The sequence below is a fragment of the Lepisma saccharinum genome, chromosome 3 (genome assembly GCF_977018435.1).
Source record: "Lepisma saccharinum chromosome 3, izLepSacc3.1, whole genome shotgun sequence".
Lineage (NCBI taxonomy): Eukaryota > Metazoa > Arthropoda > Insecta > Zygentoma > Lepismatidae > Lepisma > Lepisma saccharinum.
The window spans coordinates 137,793,798-137,809,422 of NC_139231.1; the positions used below are offsets into that span (position 1 = coordinate 137,793,798).

A 15,625-nucleotide genomic window follows, 5' to 3' on the forward strand; every position below is an offset into this window, starting at 1 on the left:
TATTGATCTTGAACCTTAAAATGCAAGTTATATTCACAATTCGACTCAAAACAAATTTATCTGCGTAACGTACACACTTATTCTCAGCAAAATATGCCAGGAAGTGGAAAACGCGAATCTATTCGCATTGATGACAGATGAAACAAAATACATTGGAAGACAGTTGTCATTTGTCAATTGTCTGATATTTGTATCGCGGCCATAAAAATAACACTTTTTATGATTTGTCGCTCGTCAATCATTTGATTCAGGTTCGCTCTTTGCACATACCAGAATCAAAGAACTTATTTACAAGAACTCCACATGACACGCACCTTCTGCCTTTAGGGCTTTATGTTAGTCTGGTTATAACCCTTTTATCGGACTTCTCAAAGGCTTCCAAGGGTTAGTAGGACTAAGCCCTTGCGAGGTCTGTGGCGTAGGATTTATTTTTAATTATCACCTATGTAGGTTTGAAATGAAAGATCCTTAAGATCTTTTACTCGAAGATTTATTTATACTTCCGATGTTATACAAACACTTTTTCAAACAGACAATTCACCCGGTACAACTTGTAGGCCTAAACCTATTAGTTGTACCGAAGTTTATAACCCTGGTCTTTTTGATGATGCAGGAGAACGCCTTATTCAGAGTTGGGTTTGTGGAATATCTGCCAAATGGAGTACAAGTACACCAGCCAACCCGAAGATTGAAGCAAGATATTACCCAACGTCCCCTGAACCATCAGCCTTTCGGCAACCAGGAGAATGTCCCGTAGACTTACAAAAGTCTAGCTCTTTTATATCATAATATTGTTTACAATTTACCAAGGTTACTACATAGTTGTTTAGTATTCCTATAGTTTCAACATTTTTTCCTGATTTAAGTTAAACAATTCATTACCCATTGTAACATTAACAATAACATATTTTTAAAGAAAAGATTCCAACATACATTAATATAATACAGATTGAATAGTTTTTTGCTTGAAAAAGCATGTGTTGACAGGGGCGACACACACAGATGCCTGTAATTGTGTAGTGGTAGAGTGAGAGGTGCACCAGGGTCAGAACATTTCTTGAATTATGAGAAAACTGTAACCCTTTTTAGAATTTTATTCCTGTGATATTATTTCCCTGAAAGGTAAAACGCAGATTTTGCCCAAATCTCTTCAGCGTTACGAAGATGGAACGAAAGTAGTCCACTTAATGGATTTCTTCGATATCCTAGGAAAGAATGAATCGGTATTTCAATTTCACAAGGATTACACTCTAGTTGTATTCCCTATAACAATCCCAGTTTCCAATGCAGCGTGTGAAGGAACCTTTTCGTGTTTGAAACCTTAAAAAAGCCTTACTCGAAAGAGGATGCTGGATACCAGCTGTTTCATTTGGCTGTCCTTGCTATTGAGAAGAACGAATGCCAAGTCTTGAACGTACCGAAGATGGGCAATGTGTTCTCCAAAGCACATAGAGCGGAATGCTCCTACAGGAGAATTGCACTTCACTAAGTGACTTTCGTTATTTCTAATACTGAAGAAAATTAATTTCTTCCAACGTCATGTTTAATTTGCAAGAAAATTAAACTATTCGAAACATTTTTTTTCGTCGTTTTAAGATCTCCACGCTATAACAGGTGACGGAGGAACAGTGTGGGAGGGAGACCAGCAGTCGGTAGGTAAGCCAAGGCCCTTCAAGGGCTGTAGCGGTGTGGGGTTATGGGTTATTATTATCTTATAACTTGAATATTTATATTAGTTTCATTCCAAGAAAGATGATGAATTATAATATTATAAATGAGGAAACTATTTTAGCCCATTTTCTACCTTTCAACATTGAAATAGGCCACTAGAAACAACGCAACTCGCGGCAGTTCGCACGAACAAAAAAAAAAGAATTAATGACTTTATTAAAACGAATCACATGGAGATAAACTCGTAATCAAGAACTAAATTTAGGCAGTAAACGTCCGCTCTGAATAAAGTAATAATAATAATAATAATGTAAAATACAAAATGCCAACCATAGCTAGGTACATAAATATAATAAAATAATAAGTGTGTGTGTAGTGTTTTCGGGCGTTTTAACGTGACTTCCCCTACCGCCCCCCCCCCCCGTTACTTTTCCCTGGCGCCGTCATTGTATCGGCAATGGCATGAATTAGGGTTAGTGAGGACGCCACCAGTCGGGCGAGGGTGAAATAATTATAGTCCAGTATTCTAGCCATCCAAATAGGATAGCCTACATCAGAACTTATAATTTATAGTTATTTACTGACCCACGTCACCCCATTATCGGTTGAAGAACTCCACACCTACCGCGTTTGTTAAAACCTGTCTGGTTTCCTGCGCTAGCGATCGCTCGACAGTTTCGGTGCCAATGAGAAACGAGGAAAAAACCGTCTGCTGGGCAGCGAGGAGCGAATGGAAGCCAGAAGAGAGACGCTTACGTAGACGCTGTTGCGTATTTTAATTGGTTGCCTGGCTTTGACTTTCCCCAGCACGGAGAAAAGCCAGCGATCAGCTAGCGCGGGAACCAGGACAGGTTGTAACAAACGCGGTATAGGTAGGACTACAGATATCTGTGGTAGGACTGTGGAAGGGAGACTGGCAGTCGCGAGATAGCAGATAGGCCAAGCCCCTTACAGGGCTGTCGAGTTATTATTATTATTATTATTAGTGTATAGGAGGATATAGAATATTTTTTTCTGGGAAGGGCACAGACGGGTGCGGCTCAAGATAAAATTTTCTCCCGTGCGAGGTGGATATTTTGCGTCTCCTGGTATACTCCTAATTTTCCTTTTCACCACCCCTAAAGAAAAAAACCTGGCCATATTATATATTTACGGTTTAAACGAGCAAAATTAATAGCTTTATTTTTTAAATAGCTTAACTGTTAGGTATTAAAAAACACCTTTATTTTAGTATGTGTTTATTTAACCCATTAGTGCCCAGCGTCCCTTTAAAAGGACGTTAGAATAAAACTGAAAATTTCTACACCGATTGTTATGTTGATTGTTTTTTGGTATGATTGCATTGTCAGAACAATGGTTTCTTTAGTCCATTGTTCGCTTTTGTTATTTCATTCCAGTTTTTGTGTTTTACATGCAGTTGAAGTCTAGAATTCTGCAATATGGCATCTATGGAGCGATATGGGTAAGTAATTTATGAATATTTAATAGTTTTAATTATTTTTCTAAAATATTTTTTACGTCTAATGACAGTAAAATGGATCATCTGTTAACTAAAATCATGGAAGTGAAAAAGTTTTTAACAGTGTCAATACAACAACAACAACAATTTAGGTGTCCCTTTAAAGGGACGCTGGGCATTGACGCAGTAAAAAACCTTTATTTTCTCTTTTTGCAGATGAATAAAAGTGAGGGCAGAACATAGCCATAAATTCAATTCTGATTTAAATTATGACAGAAAAAGAACAATAATTTAAAGAGGCTTACTTAACAAAACGTTTAGTAGTAGCTACATATTTTGCGCATGCGCATATCTACATAATAGATGTACCTAATTCTGTCAATATTTTTCTTTACTTTGTAGCTCAGTAGCAGAAATCCTGCAAATTCTGGAGGAAGAAGAACAGAGTGATGATGGTTTAGATATTTTCATGGAGCCCCCAGAAGAGTCTGGTGGAGTGACAGATGAAGATTCCGATGATTCGAATGACGAGTGCAAGGAAAATCCCAACCACTTTGCTCGTCCAACACTTATTGCAAAATGTGAAGTGCGACCGATTCGTAAGGAATATTGTGACAGTGTGCAACCTGAGGAATGTGATACTGATAGTGTAAGAAATGATACTACACATAACGTATCAAAAAAAGGAAAACTTTTCCTCACCCCAAATGGATGAATTCTAAAGAGACAAAAGAGACAAACAAGAGTTGTCAACACCAAAGTTTTCTGAAAGTCATATAAAATCTTCTGTTGAATACTTCCAGTTGCTTTTTGACAGTGAAATGATGGACCTGATTATTTCACAAACTAATTTGTACTCCTCACAAAAAAATGAGCAGCTGTCTGTAACAAACTTCTGTCAAAATCTATGAAGAGAAACAGATTTGACGATATAATCAAGAATTTTCATTTGGCTGATAATTGCATGCTAGATTCAAATGATCGTCTCTATAAGCTACGCCCATTCCTTATCCATGCTGCAGGAACGGTTTCTGAGAAACAATACCCTGGATAAGAATATTTCTATTGACGAAAGTATGATACCATATTATGGTCGTCATTATGCTAAGCAGTTTATACGAGGAAAGCCAAGAATTGGGCTTTGTGTTCGTCAGATGGCTACATGTATGCAATTGATATTTGCATGAGGAATTCTGAAGATGCATCTCTGGAATTTAGACTGGGAGGTGATGTTGTCTTAGGGTTGGTGGACCAAGCTTCATTACCAGGTTATAATGGACATATATTATACTTCGATAATTACTTCACTTCGTACCACCTATTGACACATCTTCAAGAGGAAGGATACCAAGCCATGGGAACAATATGTGACAATCGGACTGCAGGTTTTCCATTGACAAAGCAAGGAAAAGACCAGAGGAAGCTATGAATACATGTCCAGTGGAAGGGTGGTTATTGTCTGATGGCTGGACAATAATGTTGCTAATATAGCTGCTAACTTTGGAAAGGTAGAGGAAGGCACTGTGTCAAGGTGGTCACGTTCTGAAAATAGCGCATTCAAATATCTCGCCCCAGCCCTTTCAAATTCTACAATAATGGCATGCGAGGTGTTGATCAAATGGATCAGCAAGTTGCAGCTTACAGAACAAGACTCCGTCAAAGGAAATGGCGGTGGCCAATTTTCGTGTATTTTTTAAGGTAGCTGTGGTTAACTGCTGGTACCTAAAGAAGAAAGTAACTAGATCAAATGAAAGTTTGTTCCAGTTTCGCCGACAGCTGGCCATTACTTTACTGAAACAGTATGGTTGTCCCTCTGGACAAGACAGGAGATCTGCAACACCTCAACAAAATGTTCGCTTTGATGGACTGAATCACTGGATCGTCAAAGGTGCAACTCAAAGAAGATGTCAACTGTGTGGAAAGAAATCTTACTATAAATGTGAAAATGTGATATTGGACTCCATGCTGAATGCTTCAAGAAGTATCATCACAAGTTATAAAAAAACACAAAGAAATCACAATAATCTGTGAAGGAGTAAAATTTGATGTCATTATATAAGAATGATGAGAGTATCATTAGCCTATATCTATTCTGAGTAGCAAGAGCAATGAAAAATACTGCATATGTTTTGCTCTTGTAAAATGGTATTGGAAAAATGCCGAGAGTACTCTTAAAATAATTTCTTATATATAATGTATGTACGTGAATGCAGTACAAAAAGTTTTCACTTTTTTCTACATTGTGAATCTGCTTTCAAGTGTAACAAAAATACGTATGTTGATATGATATTCTGTTCAAATATATTTTATGAAAAGTTTTTATACATGTATAGAGTAGAAACAGCAGTCCATGTTGAATGTAAAACAATTATTGTGATGTTCCAAGTCTAGGAAAGAATCAAAAAATTGATGGAAGAAGAAATACGGACTTTCTTGAAAAACATGACAGTTATCTAAGGTGAGTGCCCAGCGTTCCTTTAAAGGGACGCATTATATATAGACAATGATTGGCAACTTGGAATCAAATATCAGTTGTTGGGTCGATTTATATACAAACACAAATTACTAAATAAGATTAAAATCTCATGAAAAAATCAACTTTGGGCACTAATGGGTTAATACCTACATAGCGACTGCGGGACGGCATGTGTATAGGACAGCTGGCAACCCAGCATCGTGATGAAATTGGTGTGTAGCGTAACCCGGTCATAACAATCTCCTAGAACGGCTGGGGGTTTGACGTGCTGACCCCACGTCGCCCCATTACCGGTTGAAGAACTCCACGGCTCTAGGTAGGTTTTGCGAGGGGGAATCTTACAGAAATAACTCGAAAGAGGTTGTTAAAGAATCGAAGAAATGTTGTAATATCCAGAAATATGGAGAAATAAGAGAATGCTTAACGAATGAAACAAATTAATTAGAAATGAGATGTTGATATGGGCAGTGATAGAAAGTACCTTTTCCCAGCGATACGTCAGCTCGTCGTGCTACTTCGGTTCGGAAGGTTGTATTTAGCTATTACTGAGGTTAGTTTCCAAGTCACTTAGGTTGTTGCTTTCGTCTGGTCACTTCTTACTTCGGTCTGACCTATGCTACAAACAACATGCGACAGGCGAAAAGCGAGAAGTGTCGTTTGCGAACGAACCAACAGAAATAAATGCAATCTTTCGTGCCGAAGCGCCGCCACAAGCAGGAGAGAGGATAACGATCACCCAGGGAAGTTATGCCACAAATTAATTACATCTCCTCACAGGATTCAGGTGTTCTCTTGACCCATCTTTTGCTTCCGTGTCTTCCCGTTTTGCCGAATGACCCAGAGGCGCATTACATCAGATTTCCCACCCAAGTAAAATTTTCGGCGAAAGGGGAATTCCCGTTTCGCCGAATATATTGAAGGCAAGGAATTTTCCCTCCGCTGGGAAATTTCATGTTTAAACAAACAGAATGCTTACTAAAAAGTTATCTGGTGAAATGTACTTAGAAGAAAGGGTTACTGACGGCGAGCGGGTTGGGATGGGGAAATATTACACACAGCAAGGGAATTTACATGTCGATAAACAGTGCCTTCCATGAGAAGACTACAAATATTACTTTTGGTCCGTTCCTTGCATGGCACGATTTTATGTGGAATATCCCTTATTCCTTGTGTGGGAATAATCGTGTTGTGACGATAACAACTATTGTATGTCTCACGTAACTGTAGTTTACACGTTATAGCTAGGGAAAGGAACTTTATGTGCTAAAAATCTTAGAAATATTTATTTTTTATGTGTCATAAATCTTGAAAATATGTGATAAAAACAGGAAAATATGTGACAAAAATATAAAACATTTGGTAACAAAAACAAACACCTGAAATCAGTTTCTTTAAATGCTTACCTCTTAGTGATGTATTTTCTGGAAGAGTTGCAGTGGACCACCATAGTTTTTTTTCCAAATTCTCCATTGTAAATCTGTGGCAATTATCTCTAGAAAGCATCTTATATTGTGAGAAAGATCGCTCCACGTCACAAGAAACAATTCTTGCATATTTGAAGCATGAGATGCCACTAACGCTGAAGTTTTCCAAAGCTTCCTCTTCCTCTACTTCACCTTCCAAAACACGTGCAATTTGGCAAAAAGTTTGAAAACCTTGGTTTTTCCCCAAAAATTTCTGCACATTTAGACATTAGCACTTGTGCGTTAGATCCAGTGGGGGTAATATTTTCACCCAGTAGGATCGTAGGCGAGGCGCCAGAAGTCTGCCAGCGAGCATGTTGAAAGACAAAACAAACCTAGCACTCTCGATATGAAAGAGGTGCGGAGAATAAACATTTTTCCTTTGAGGATTTCGAGGTAGCTGAAGTCAATGAGCGATTTTATGTATTTAAAATGAAAATTCGCAAAATATGTATTTACATACGGAAAACTGGAAAATATATATTTTTATGTAAAATAAAATTTGCTGTGTTGACATATAAGGCTATGGTCAGAATTTTGGCAAAAACTAGGGTCTCTATCTTATCGCAAAAAAAAACATTTATTTACCTAAACTTCCGTTCCCTAGTTATAGCAGTACTTTTTACTTTAAAGGCGTTAAATACATTTAAGCTGTTTTAAGGATAAACAAATAATAAATTTCCTTACTATGGAAAAGCATACAAAGCCCACAATTTTCTTCGTAAGGTTTACGATATTTTTAATAAATTTTCCATTCAGAAATTATCGAGAATAGTTATCTCTCACAATATTTTTACACATAGATATCTCAACCGGTATTTTAGCAATGTACTTCTATCTGGAGTACTATAAACTAACTAACTAACTCTCTAGCCTTCTTAAACCCGTAGGTTCATGGCTGCAGCAACACAGGCCTTCCATCTGTCCCTATCCTTAGCAAGATCTATATACTCTTTTTCATCCTTACCGATTTCCCTTAGGTCCATCTCAATGTTATCCCTCCATCTTCGTCTTGGCCTGCCTACCAGTCTCTTACCATCAGGTTTCCCAACAACAATCCTGTAAACTCCTCTTTCCTCTCCCATTCGTGCCACATGGCCTGCCTACCTAAGTCTCTTGATTTAATTATTCTAATAATATCTGGACATGAATACAAATCTGGAGTAGTACGTATTACGACATAAACTTACTAAGCTTGAATACATTGAAAAATGGAAGTAATACAGAATACTGGATTCGGAAGAGTATAGAAATTAAATAATATAGCCTTTTTTGATGCAATATGCGCTGATTTGGCTTTAGAAAGAAAATATTTTATTACGAGTTAATAAATATTCGCAACTGATTAATTATCAGGTGGCTAGTCTCGTCTCGAGTTTTATAAAGCCTGTCCCGTCTCGTCTCGTTTTCGAGAGGAGACGAGACATGTCAACACTACTTTTGAATCACCGTCTAGGCCCTTATATATGATTTTGTCAACATGAGATCAAGAATTACATACACACATCAATTATATGTGTGTGTGTGTGCTGTGTGTGTATGTAAAGGTAGGTAGATAGAGGGGACGGAGCCTTTGATAATATTTTTCGGAGGGCTCAAGATTTGTAGATCCGGATAGTGGAGGGGGGGTTGGTGGGGGTCATACCCCCCTCCCTTTTTGACCCAATGTTCCTAAGGAAAAGAACGTCAAGGGAAGGAAAAGATGGCAAAATGATAGCAGACTACCAGAAAAAGTGTACATAACCCCTCCCTTTTGAAATACTGGGCACGTCACTGGATCCGGCACTGTATAAGCCTCAGAATTCATTTCCACAAGCGAAACTGTCACAAGCATGGGAAATACGTATTTGATCTTTGTGTCCATCAGTTAACGTTATTGCCTTGTAATCAACAAGCGTCGGATTCGATTTCCGTTGTCAACTGTTTAGGGAATTTAGTATGTATTTGCGTAAAAGTTTGTCTTAATTTTTTACTGTCTGGAAAAGGATTGCTCGAACATTTTCTGTTCGTTGTAATATAATGCTATCAATACCTGTAAACGTATTAATTCTATTGGGAGGGTCAAGGGGCCTAATGCCCCTCCAGCCAATGTCCATGGCGAAGGGGATTACAAAAGCCAGGCAGAACATCTGATATATGATATATGTCATAATCTGACAGATTATTTGCCCTAAAATGTTTTGTTTGTTTCCTGGCTAGAAAATGTAGGCTATTAGTTTAAAAACCGTTTCAGGCCATTTCTGACAGGAATGCATGGAATTTATAGTGGCTCTTTTCGCCTAATTTAGTCCTAACTGCTTTCTTGAGTGCCTATTTTGCATTTCTATACTTTTCCCTGCTTATTTTGAGAGTTTTTAGTCCTATCCATCGTCATCCTGGTTATAAGCCCTTATCCCCCCTTGCTTTCCTAATAACAATGCGACCACCACGGATAGTGTATAATACAGAACACTGAAACGTAGCATATTGCAGTTGTAACAAATTCGTATGAAATATGATGATATCAGTACTTTTTGCAATTATGTTGCAATTAAGTGTAATGAAACATTTTGCTTCTTTAAGATCGGGGACTTTATTTTTAAAATAAAATATAATAACTGGCAAATTATTGCGTGGGCTCGAGCCCCACAAGCTCTTGTAAGTTAGCGCCACTTCTGGTACTCATTTGATACAAGAAACATGGCGTTCAGAGTTCCTGGCTTACAAATTTCGGAACGTCAATCAGTATTGCTGTACGAGCAATGACCTTAATATATTTAAGATTTAGGAGGAGGGGTAAAATTGAGCCATGCCTGGGTATAAGTACATTTTTCCCACCGTCCCTGCATACACCTCAGATCCAAAATAATAAAAAAATATGCCGATAAAAAAAATTCCGTGGATTGATCTGTAGAGAATGGAAACGACTGCTTTACGGCGTAAAAGCTCTCGACTAGTTGGGCCAGGAAGAAGAGCAGTAGAAAACTATAATAGAAGACGTGTTTTTCTACAGATGCAGTGCGAATGATTCTTCATTCAAAACTAGCAGAAACATATTGGAAAGCATTATAAATCAATGCCTCACTTTTATTTACACAAGACGAACTTTATCGATATATTTTCTTTTAAGATATTTTTATTATGTTTGTTAATATTGAAAACTCTTGCCAGTCTGCTTAATTTCCAAACTTACGTTTTTTTTCAATCTCCTTGGTTAAATGTGTGTTTAAAATGAGTGCGAGTCGAGTCAGTCAACTTCCTTTTACTTGCCCCGCCAAATAAAACTATGTAAATAAATACTATTTTAGTCCAACAAAATAGTTCCTGCATATCATTTAGGGTTATATTAAATGTTACTAGCCCCAACAAAATGTTCTTGCCCACAGCCCTTAGCCTCGCTACTCACTTTTTTTCTGTTTATCTTTTTTTTATTTGGTAATTTATAGGGTGACCAAACATACTCCTTTTAAGAATATTATACTCTTTTAGAGGTTCATATACTCTATACTCTTTTCAATTTGCAAAAATCCCCAAATATACTCTTTTCCTTGCTATTTAATTTCATTCATTATTTTATGCGTAAAAATGCCTTAAAATCCATAGAACGGAAAACGTCAAGATGTCAACAAACGGAAGTATTTACTCCTTGACTCAAGAATTTCCTATGAACAATTTCAAGTCATTTTCATATTCCATCAACAAGCAAAACATATTTCAAATTCATTGGAATTTAATGATAATGATTAGAGCTGAGCCGATACCACTTTGAACCGATACCTATACTCTTACCGATTCCCACCGATACAGATACTTGAAAATTGCAATAATTAAAATTTGTTCAAAATATTGATCAATATTGGTGTGTAAATATTCTCCTCCAATTATATGCATCAACATACCAAGAAATTTGCTTTAGAATATTGAAGAATTGCATCAGAATATTAAAATAGATATTATGTAGTCACAAAATATAGTTTTTTGTGCAAAATTAGTGTAAAATAAAAAGGAAGTTTTACTTTTGCATAATTTCCAGGATAATTAGACTGTCAAAAAGTCACGCGGGATTTTTGCGGACCGCGCGAAAGACCAAAATGCCGGAGTATCGGCTGGTATCGGTAGCTGAATTCCAACCGATACTTTCCGATACCGATACATCGGTATCGGTATCGGCTCAACCCTAATAATGATATTTTTTAAACTTACTGTGCAATTTCAAAAGCCGTTGAAAAACATCTTGAAGATTGGGGGGAAAGAAAAGAATCAATGATGGGTAAGTGGAGGTGGAGGTCAGTGTGCAAAGATTTAGTACAGCCTGGGTCAAATTTAAAAGTGATTGTGCCTCTTATAGAATTCTTGTTTACTCTGCCTGGTACAAATGTTGGTTGTGAAATACTCTTCAGTGTTATTAAAACTTATTGGCGAGAGGAAAACGAACAAGTAATGAAAGTGAAATCCAATGTAGACATTACCTGTGAAGAGTTTGGACAGGCAATAAAGGACGATTTAAACATACTCAAGGAAGCAAAATCACCCCAGAAGTATGAACGATGGTGCCATTGGTGAGCAAGTATTTGTAATTAGCTAATTACATTAGACTCATAAGTAATTTGAATCTGTAGAGTGTAGACCTATTTTATAGGGGCTATAATAGAAGCAATAACAAATATCCACCCTTATTTTCGTTGTCTTTTTATGTTTTGTGCATGCGCATCTTGAACCTATAGACTATACTGTTTTTGGTCAACAAATATCTGGTCACCTTAGTAATTTATGATACATTACTATGTGATATATTGAGTAGCATATTTATTACAGCATGCAGAGAACCCTTAATACAATAGTATTTTTACTAGAACAACATTGTAAAGGGAAAATGATGATAATCTAATAATCTCCACGATGCCATAATTTCTTGACTCGTAAAAGCTTTGATAATTATTTAATTGAAACTCCGAACACGTATTGCAGTTTTCTAAACGTCCCTGCACATACTACGAACCATTACTTCTTATATACCACATCATTAACATTACATAATAACTGTTTCTTAAAATGTTCCTATTGAAAACATTTTATTTAATACTAATTTAATTTAAGAGAGCATCAATATTTTCATCGAACGCAGTATGGTTTACTCTTTTCAAAAAAAAAATATTCTTGCTAATTCGGTGTAATTCTAGGCTCAGCGCTCGCTCGCACAACCACTGCAAAATAGCAGAGTATGACTGTGCCGTACTAAGCACTTTTACTTGGAATAATTTGAAAGCAATTGATTCGGCTGACGACACTTAACATCTATGAATTCCAAAAGACGACAAAATCATATGTTTTTGTTTTATAGCAATGCGAAAGGGTAATACAATACACTGTACATATAGCAGAACTGTTTTTTCTTTCCCCTTGACCAGGAGAAACTAGTGGCTTCACTTCTCGTGGTTTAGCTTTCCAGTCTGACATACAATTCAATGGTTACGTCTTTCCCTTTCTTACCCTCTTACAAAACACCTGTTCCGAGGCAGTCAACGAACCAACGGTCTTTAGCTCACGGCAAGTGTTACATAAAATGAATCCTTATATTTTCATTAAGCACTATAAATACAAATTTGACTCACCTATAAGGACGCACTTTTAAGTTTCCTCTTCATATCAGCATAGAATCAGTCTTGCACAAAGTGTTGACAGTTTGTTCCACAACCTTCTTGCCCCTGGTTATTTTAAATAATTACTTCCCTTGTACGTACTCTACGGGTGCTCAACTTCAAATCCGAATTGTTATATTTATCAACGTATTACAGGACACACAAGTTATCGCAGTCACAAAACACTTTCAAACTTACACTACTTCACGGTTCGGTAGCCATGGTCGAATAAAATTTACGTGTTTCGTTGCGAAATAAAACTCAACGATAATTGTCTCGGGTGAGTTCGAAATGATTACACGAGTACTTTTCATGTTTTAGACCTAAACATTTCAGCTTATACGCATACAAGATATTTTATATTTTCTTCGCACAACAAAACTTTTACTTACGATTTGTCTCTCCCGGTCAACCTAGCACGACAAGAACATTGCGAAGCAGAAGTAGTTCCGTTTGACTCGTGCGCGAGTAGTTCTTGTATTTCAATTGAGCAAATGATTCACTTTACATTCAATGATTTTTAAGCTAATAAAATCTATAAAAATCATAGTTGGGTATAGTAGAATTTCGTTACTGTCTCGGAGATTGTTGGACTATGTTCTCTAGCGCAAGTTCACACTAAACCATGTTATGGCGCTGACGTTGAGGTTGGTAATATTGTAAATGCTGAAAGTCGTGGAAGGCGTAGAAGCATCTAGAAGATAGGTGGGGGAGGGGGAAGCGCGATTGGGTTATTGTGGTTTGGTGACGTAACGTTCGGAAAGTAACGAAAGCTGTGCGGTATGTCACACCGAAACACATGCATTCGCGCACAGAATTGTTCATTTTCTGATTTTAGTTTTATTTCTTGGTCATTACTAGATCTCGGATTTTAGGTTTTTAACCTATTTTTGCCTTCAAAGGTACAGTATGTAACATTCTTATTCGTACACACGGATTTTCAAAGAAAATGCTTTAATATCTGATAGGAAATACACTCTTTTGAAATTGTTTCTTTACAATTCAATAACAAATATCATTAGGAACATAAAATCTTACCCAAATTCTGTATAACCAATGACAATAATAAATTAAATGAAACTGAAAGAGAAACATGCCATTTTTTGTACAACTTTTCTATTCGTACACTTATTAATATAAAAGAAAAAAAGTATATTCAGAGCAAATTGACTGACAGTTCTAATACTTTGATGCGTATCCTTTGCGTTAATTACTGCTTGACACCTGTTCTTCATAGAATTTACCAGTTTCCGACATGTTTCAGAGCTTACTTTATTCCACTCGGCTTGCACAACAGTTTTCAACTTTTGTTTGGACTTGATGCCTGCTTTATGGACTCGCCTCTTCAAAATTGCCCATAAATGGTCAATGGGATTTAAGTCTAGACTTTGAGCTGGTGTTTGTAGTAGTTTGGGCACATTCCATATTAGACAATTCATGTTAACTCGGATCCTTATGCTTACTGTCATTGTCTTGTTGGAATCTGAAGATAGGCGGCATGTCCATTTTTTGGGCATTCTGCTTTACATTGTTCTTCAATATGTCCAAGTAGACATATGCATCCATGATACCATCAATAATCTGGATGGTACCAACATATTTGGACGACATACAGCCCAAAATCATTAATGACCCACCACTGTGTTTATGTGGTCATTGTCTTTATTTGATTTTCTCCAGACCCTATTTATCCCATCTGACCCGTATAGCTATATTAATCTTGGACTCGTCTGACCATATGACACTATCCTAAAATTTCTGGTCCCGTGGATGTGCTCTTTCGCGAATGAAAGTCTATTCATGCGATTCACCTTATTTACATACGGCCTCTTTCGTGGTATTCTGCCATGATATCCATGCTTCCACAAGGCACGTCGGACAGTTTGATCGGACATCATCTTGTCAGGAACATTTTCCACTAACGGTCGTAACTGAGGAACACTTAGTCGGGGGTTTTCTCGCACTCATTTTAAAATAAAGCATTCATTACGTTTATTCAACCGTCTCTCTTCTGGTTTTCTCGGCACACTCTGTGTTGAACCTTCCTCTCTAAATTTGTTTACTATGTATTGAACTGTAGAGTGTGATTTATTGACTGTTTGTCCAATTTTTCTTAACGAAAAACCTCTAAGGGCCAAATTTATAATAACATCCTTCAGATCGGAACTAAGTTCCTTCACCTTGCTCATTTCGAACACGCTGATAGATAGACGATAGGCCTAGAACAATACCTACGTCAACATTCCGCTTGAGGGGGAGCGCGCCTACACGTTCAAACTTGTTACTAAGTTGAAAACTGCACGAAATCGCCCCATTAGCTGAGGCTCTGTATTCGAGGAAGATTGAAACTCTTGCCTGTACGAATAACAATGTTGCTGAAACAGCGTATTTTTCTCTTTTCACACAAATTATGTGCTCTGTTTATACACTTTGAACATACATTTTTATTGACATTTGTTGGTGAAACCTTCATTAACATTAATTTCCAGGTACATATGAATATTATTATATTTACTAGTAGATATGACATTTTTTCCTCGGAAATTCTATGTGTACGAATAACAATGTTACATACTGTATGTAAGAAATAAGTTATGTCAGCGTTTCGTTAAAAAAAAACACGACTGATGAAGTTTTATAGTGCCTAAAAAAACTATTTTGCTTCCTAGAACCTATTTTAGGTTTATGCGCCTAATTCAAGCCTTTTATTAGGTTTTTATATATTTCTAAAGGTTTTACAGGATTTTTGTGTCACACAGAGACACTTGCTTTGTTTGGTCACGAAGAATTCAATGACGAATGTGTTTGAAATGTACTCTCTGTCGATTTCCCTTCCTCTAAGTCCATGGTGATTTTTCAACGCTCAAATGTGTGGTGCCACTGTTACCTGTACAGTCAGTCCAAAGTGGTCTGATCTGTGTGGTCATGCTCACTTTTC

The 15,625-nt window shown here is 37.0% G+C and overlaps 1 long non-coding RNA gene across 1 annotated transcript in view; it reads right to left on the reverse strand.

Moving 5' to 3' along the window:
* The window catches only part of LOC145986026 (uncharacterized), a 186,651-nt gene extending 173,564 nt beyond the window's left edge, over positions 1-13,087 (reverse strand). The window contains exon 1 of the long non-coding RNA XR_014441478.1: positions 12,661-13,087. This is a non-coding gene — a long non-coding RNA (uncharacterized LOC145986026). The remainder of the gene's footprint in view (positions 1-12,660) is intronic.
* Between the last annotated feature and the right edge of the window lie 2,538 nt (positions 13,088-15,625).